This window comes from Orycteropus afer, unplaced genomic scaffold, assembly GCF_000298275.1.
Source record: "Orycteropus afer afer isolate SDZICR_OR568_19922 unplaced genomic scaffold, OryAfe1.0 scaffold00369, whole genome shotgun sequence".
Classification (NCBI taxonomy): Eukaryota; Metazoa; Chordata; class Mammalia; order Tubulidentata; family Orycteropodidae; genus Orycteropus; species Orycteropus afer.
The window spans coordinates 3,218,032-3,225,286 of record NW_006921956.1 but is presented as its reverse complement, the minus strand read 5'-3'; positions in this window follow the sequence as shown (position 1 = coordinate 3,225,286).

Genomic DNA, 7,255 nt, shown 5'->3' with positions numbered 1-7,255 from the left:
AATGCAACAATTTTTCTGCTACTCTTTTCATTGTCAAGGTTTCACATGCAAAGGATGTTGTTGTTCTTAAGTGCTGACAAGTATAATCTCTGACTCATAGCGACCCTATGCAAAGCAGAATGAAACACCTCCTTGTCCTGCGCCAGCTCCATGAACCTTGCCTTACTTGAGACCATCTCCACAGGCACTGTGTCAATCCATCTTGTGCAGGGCCTTCCCCTTTTTTAAACCCTCCACCTTACCAAGCATGACATACTTCTTCAGAGAATGGTTCCTTCTAATGACCAAAGTAGGTGAGACGAAGTCTGGCCATTTTAGCTTCCAAGGAGCATTCTGGCTGCACTTCTTCTAGGAAAAATTTGTTAGTTCTTTCAGCAGTCCAAGGTACTTTCAACATTGTTTCCCAGGACCACAACTCAAAAGCATCAACTGTCCTTCAGTCTTCCTTAATCATTGTTCAGCTCTCACATGCATACGAGGTGACTGAAAATACCATGGCTTGTGTGAGCCACACCTTAGTCCTCAAGGAGACATCTTTTGTCTTTAGCACTTGAAAGAGGTCCTTTGCAGCCTATTTGCCCAATGCTATACATTGTCTGATGTCTTGAATGCTGCTTCCATTGTTGTTGATTGCAGAACCAAGCAATGTGAAGTCTTTGACAACTTCAAACTTTTCTCCATTTATCATGATGCTGCTTATATGTCCAGTTATGAGGATTTTTGTTTTCTTTATATTGAAATGTAATCCATACTGCAGACTGTATTCTTCAATCTTCATCAGTAAGTGCTTCAAGGTATCCTCATTTTCAGCAAGCAAAGTTGTGTCATCAGTGTATCGCAGGTTGTTATTGATTCTTCCTCCAGTCTTGATGCCATGTTCTCCTCCATATAGTCCAGCTTCTCAAATAATCTGCTCAGCTTATAGATTGAATAAGTATGGTAAAAGGATACCACCCTGATGCACTCCTTTCTTGATTTTAAACCATGCAGTGTCCTCTTGTTCTATTTGAAAGACAGCCTCCTGGTCTATGTACAAGTTCCTCATGAGCACTATTAAGTGTTCTGGAATTTGCATTCTAATCAATGTTATTCCAAAATTTGTTATGATCTACACAATCAAATGCCTTTGCATAGTCAATAAAGCACAAGTAAACATCTTTTTAGTATTCTTTCCTTTGAGCCAAGATCCATCTAACATCAGCAATGATATCCCTCATTCCATATCCTCTTCTGAATCCATTTTACATTTCTGGAAGTTCTCTGTCAATATACTGCTGCAATAGTTTTTGAAATATCTTCAGTAAGATTTTAGTTGCATGTGATATTAATGACATTGTTTGATACTTTCCACATTCTGTGGGATCACTTTTCTTTGGAATGGGTACAAATATGGATCTGCCCCAGTCATTTGGCCAGATAGCTCTCTTCCAAATCTCTTGGCATAACTGAGGGAGTGCTTGCAGTGTGGCATCGTTTGCTGAAACATCTCAATGTGTATTCCATTAATTCCTGGAGCCTTAATCTTTGCCAATTCCTTCAGTGCAGCTTTAACTTCTTCCTTCAACACCACTGGTTCTTGATCATATGCCACCTCCTGAAATGGATGAAGATTGACTAGGTTTTTTTGGTACAATGACTCTGTGTATTCCTTCCATCTTCTTGTGATGCTTCCTGCATCATTCAATATTTTGCCCATCGAATCATTCAATATTGCAACTGGAGGCTTGATTTTTTTTTTCCTAAGTTCTTTCAGCTTGAGAAATGCCTAGCATGTTTTTCCCTTTGGGTTTCTAACTCCAGGTCTTTGCACATTTCATTATAGCAATTGGCTTTGTCTTCTAGAGCTGCTCTTTGAAATCTTCTGTTCAGCTCTTTTCACTTGTCATCTGTTCCATTTGCCTTAGCTACTCTCCATTCAAGAGCAAGGTTCAGAGTCTCTGCTGACATCCATTTTCTTCCTTTCTCATCTTTTTAATGACCTCTTGCTTTCTTCATGGATTATGTTCTTGATGCCATCCCACAATTCTGGTTTTCGGTCATTGGTGTTCAATACATCAAAAATAGTCTTAAGATGGTCTCTAAATCAGGAGAGATATATTCAAGATGATATTTTGGCTCTTGTAGACTTGTTTTAATTGTCTTCAACTTCAGGTTGAACTTGCATATCAGCAGTTGATGGTCTGTTCCACAATAAGGTCCTGGCCTGGTTTTGGCTGAAGATATTGAGCTTTTCCATCGCCTCTTGCCACAGATGTAGTCAGTCTCACTCCTGTGTACTCCATCTGGTGAAGTCTAAATATATAGCTGCTGTTTGTGTTGTTGAAAAATGTATTTGTAATGAATATGTCATTGATCTTGCAGAATTCTATCATGTGATCTCCAGTGCCGTGTTATTTTTGTCACCAAGGCCAAATTTTCCAAATACCAGTGATTCTTGTTTCCCTCTTTTGCATCTAGTCACCAGTGATAATGAAAACATATTGATTGCATGTTTGGTCAATTTCAGACTGTGGATGTTAATAAAAATCCTCACTTCCTTCATTTTTGGCTTTGATGGTTGGCGCATAAATTTGAATAATAGTAGTATTAATTGGTCTTCCTTGTGGGCATATGGATATTATCCTATCACTGACAGCATTGTACTTCAGGACAGATCTTGAAACAACCTTTGTGATGATGAATGCCAGACAATTCCTCTTCAAATTTCATACCTGGCATAATAGAGCATATGGTTGTCTGATTCAAAATGGACAAAACCAGTCCATTTCAGTTCACTTATGCCTTCAAACCCATCAGCCATTCCTCGGAAGGAAGGTTGGGCAATCTACTTCCGTAGTGATACTGCCTCAGAAACCCAAGGAGGGGTCGCTGAGTCGGGATGGCACATAACAACAACAACAACTACAGTGCCTAGGATATCAATCTTTATGCTTTCCATTTCATTTTTTACAACTTTCAAATTTCCTAAATTCATACTTCATATATTCCATGTTTTAATTATTTATGGATGTTTGCAGCTATTTCTCTTCAATTTGAGTCATTCCATGTCAGCAAATGGAGGTCCCACAAGCTTTACTTTATCCATATCATTAAAGTTGGTTCTACTCTGATAAGGCAGGTCTTTCCCAGTTGTATTTTGAGTACCTTCTGATATAAATGGCTCATCTTCCTGCATTGTCTTGGACAGTGTTTCAGAGCTATTCATAAAGTTGCCCAGTAATGTATCAGACAATATTTCTTTGTTATTCATATGGTTTTCCAGGTCAAATCTTTGAGAAGTTGATGGCCTCTTCCTTCTTCCTAGTCTATCTCAATCTGTAAACTGCATTGAAACCTATGCACCATGTGCAGCCCTGCTGGTGTTTGAAACACTGGTGGCAGAGCCTCAAGCCTCACAGAAACACACAAGCCACCACAGTATGACAAACTGACAGACAAGTTCTTCTCCCTTAGCTGTTTGAAACCTCTCTGCCCTCCCCGTAGCTGGATCCTATCTGGACCCTACTTTGTTGTCTCTGGAGTTCCCTCCCTTTCCTGACTCTGGGGTGCGGTCTGTCTCCCTTCCATTACCTGGACCATACAGCTTTTGTTGTGCATGCATATGAGTTGATTAAAAAGATTATGGCTTAGGTCAGACACATCTCATATGTGATTAAATCAGTTGGCCTTAAGTAAAGCAAGTTGACTTTCAAAATGTTTGTGGGCTTTATACAATCAATTGAAGGCCTTAAGAACAAAAAAGTAGCTTCCATAGGGTATATTCTGCCTTCAAGGTATAGATTTTGGCAGAATTCTCTCTTTACTCTTCCCACAGTTTGATTTATGGATTTGGGGAAACACGTCTGCTGGAATCTCATGTCACCTGATCTATAAATTATGGGCGTCCTAGCTCCCTATACTCATATGATCTAATTCATTGAAGTAAATATTTATATCTGTACCTACATCTACCACTGGTTCTGTTTTTCCAGAGAATATTGACTAATACAATGTGTCACTGATGAAGATTGTCAGGGTTGCGCTCCAATCTCATTTTTCTCATGTGCCATGTGGTTTTTATTATATGATTTTACACAGCAGAATGATTTTTTTTAAAGGAACACATATGATTCATTATTACATACACTGCATACTATTTCTTGAATAAATGGTATTTCATGACTTTGCTTCAGTATCTTAGATATATCCCCCCCCCCCAAATAGTTGGCAATCATCAGTCAACAGGACAGCTTCAGCATGGGTCTAGGAGTGAAAAATATCAGTACTTATAACACTTTCTGTCTTGTTGATAAACAGTAAGTAATCCACATACAAAACCAATCATTTCTGACATATATGAAAATTAAAGGGTGACTAGAATTGGTGAAAGATGCTGTTTCCAAAAATCCACAGTATTTTCTCCATAGTTTGTCAAACTTTTAATTTAATTGTTTATTTTAAAATGCCAAGGCTGACATTTTTAGTGAAAACCTGTTTGTTTAAAAAATAACACAGCTGTTGGTCATATGGCAAATATTTCACAAGGCAGAGTGAGAGAAAGCTGGTAAAATCAGAGTGGAACTCATCAAGATGGCTTCCCCACCAGGTTAGGAGAAAACATACTTTTTTTTTTTTTGGTGAGCAAAAGTGTGGTCTTATTTATCTCTTTATATTTTATAGATTTTACATATTTTATACATTTTTTACAGAACAAACGTTTCTTGGACGAGGTACAGCCCAAATGCTTCTGAGAAGCAAGGGTGGAGAGACTTTGCTTCATGTTCTTGGGACATTTTATGAGGAGGGACTAGGCTCTGGATAAGGACATCTTGCTTAGTACAGGAGATGTTAAATGAAAGAGAGGCAGACCTTCAATGACAAGGATCAACACGGTGGCTGAAACAATGGCTGGAACATAGCAACATCTGTGAGTATGGTTCAGGACAAGACAGTGTTTCTTTCTGTTATACATAGGGTCACAATAAGTTGGAACCAACTCAAGAGCACCTAACAATTTCATAGAAGGTTAAATTCTGAGAATACTCCGAATTTATTGATCTACCAAGAAATGTAAATGAGTCTTTTTATTCAAAGCAAGAAAGTATATTCAAAGCAAGAAAACAAATTCCATTATTTCAGCCTCTATCAGAGGATCCTTGTATTCTATTTTCTTAAGAAGCCAAAAAGTGGTATGGAAGATCATGTGATATTTAAAATATCTAACAATCTGCATGGCAGAACCACTGAACAATCAGTTGGTACATCAGCTACATAAAGCCATAGCACCATCCTGGTTTGTACTGGATAAATGTCACCCTGCCTAGAGGAAAGAGAAGGGGAAAATATTCTTGGCCTCTCAGGTGCCGGACTTCAAATGCATACAAGAGGATAATATTGAAGAGTGTTAATATTGCCTTTCCTTATTTGTTTGGTCTCCCTTGATGGTGCAAAGCTCACCAGCTATTGGAAATGTTGTAAGTTTGGCTCTACCCAGAGGAATCTAATAAGAAAGTTCTAGTAATCTACTTCTGAAAAATCAACCACTGAAAACGCTTTGGAGCACAGTTCTGCCTTAGACTCAAGAGATCACCGTGAGTTGGAGCCAACTGAAGGCAATTAGTTGTCTTCCTTTTTTTTTTTTTTTTAGGAAAATCAGTATATCTTTCATGACATATTCAACCTAATCACAGAATATTGAAATTTTTCATTTTTTCATAGTATTCTATGCTTATTTTTTCAGGGACCATGTCCTACTTTTTAAGGTCCCTGGATGATACAAGAGGTTTGTGTTCAGCTAGTAGTCAAAATGTTGGACCTTTGAATCCACTAGAAGTGTCATGGAAGAAAGTCCTGGTAATCTGCTTCAGTAACAATTATAGCCAAGAAAAGGCTACTGAACTCAGCTCTACTCTGTAACACATGGGGTCTCCATAAGTCAGGATGGCCTCGACAGCTTGGTCTTACTGTTCAGGATGCACCACTATCCTGACCCAGCTGATATTAATAGAAGTATAGAAATACTCACATCAGTATTTAGCATTGGGTGGGTGTTCAGTTTAAGTCAGAACTCTGTTAGATGTTTCAGGTGCATGCTCATTATTTCCTCCAAAATCCAGAAGATAAATGTTACTGTCCGCATTTTGTAGTTCATGAAACTAAGGGTCCAAGAGACTAATTAACTTGACTTAATCTACAATGTCAGACAGGACTTTCAACCAGTGTGAGTTTGTTCCCAGAGGCTGCTTTTTCACTAGCCAAGTATTATACAAATTACTTTCATTTTGATTGGATTGAATTAAATCTCTTCATGTCACCTTGTCCTTCACAAAATCTATGTTAGGCCATTTCATAGATAAGGGAAATTATTCCAAGGTTTCTATTGAATACACATAAAGGATGAGAATGTTAGGGAAAAAATATCTTTGTTTCCAAATTGATTTACATATCAAAGCTTTTTGGAGAAGAATAGAATAAACAGTTCAGTTTCTGGAAACTTATTTAAATCAACTTTCACATTCTTTGGAGAAGTTAACCACAACATTTTAAGGGGAATTTATAAGCATCTCAAGCTGGCAGGAGATCCATCCACTTTAGGGAAGCTAAACATGGCACCCATTTTTTCCTCATGACCTCATCAGAATCATGGTGGGTAACACTGCACAACTTTCTCATTTTCAGTCAATCATTCATTTTAGCTTTTTTTTTTTTTGTCCAAGACTTTACATTTTCGAACTTATTGAATTCATTCTTCAGAAAATGTGCCAAATACCGATGTTATAGATATGATCTTTTGAAGTCACATTTTTTTATCAAAAGCTTTAAATAACATATTAAAGAGAAAAGAGTAAATATATAGTTTTCAAGATAAAGTCTGCAAGAGGATAGCTTTGTGTCATAGCAAAATAGCATTCTAACTCAAGAATTCTAGAGAGTGTTTCCAGCTCTCCTATTTAGAAGTCATTTAATACCTCTGAGATGTTATTTCCAAAAATGTATAATAAAACAAAAAAATCAAACCCATTGTCATCATCTATTCAGACTAAACGTGACCCTACGAGACATAGTAGGAGTGTTCCCTCGGGTTTCCATGGCTGTAAATCTTTTTTAGAAGCACCTGGCCACATCTTCCTGCAACGGAGCATCTGGTGGCTTTGAACTCACAGCATTTTGACTGGTAGCTGGGACTGTAATCAAATTGTCTCTATACTCTGAAGTCCATGAGGTCTACCCAAGAGCTTTGGATATTTCTACCATAGAGTGCCAGCACAAGAAAGGA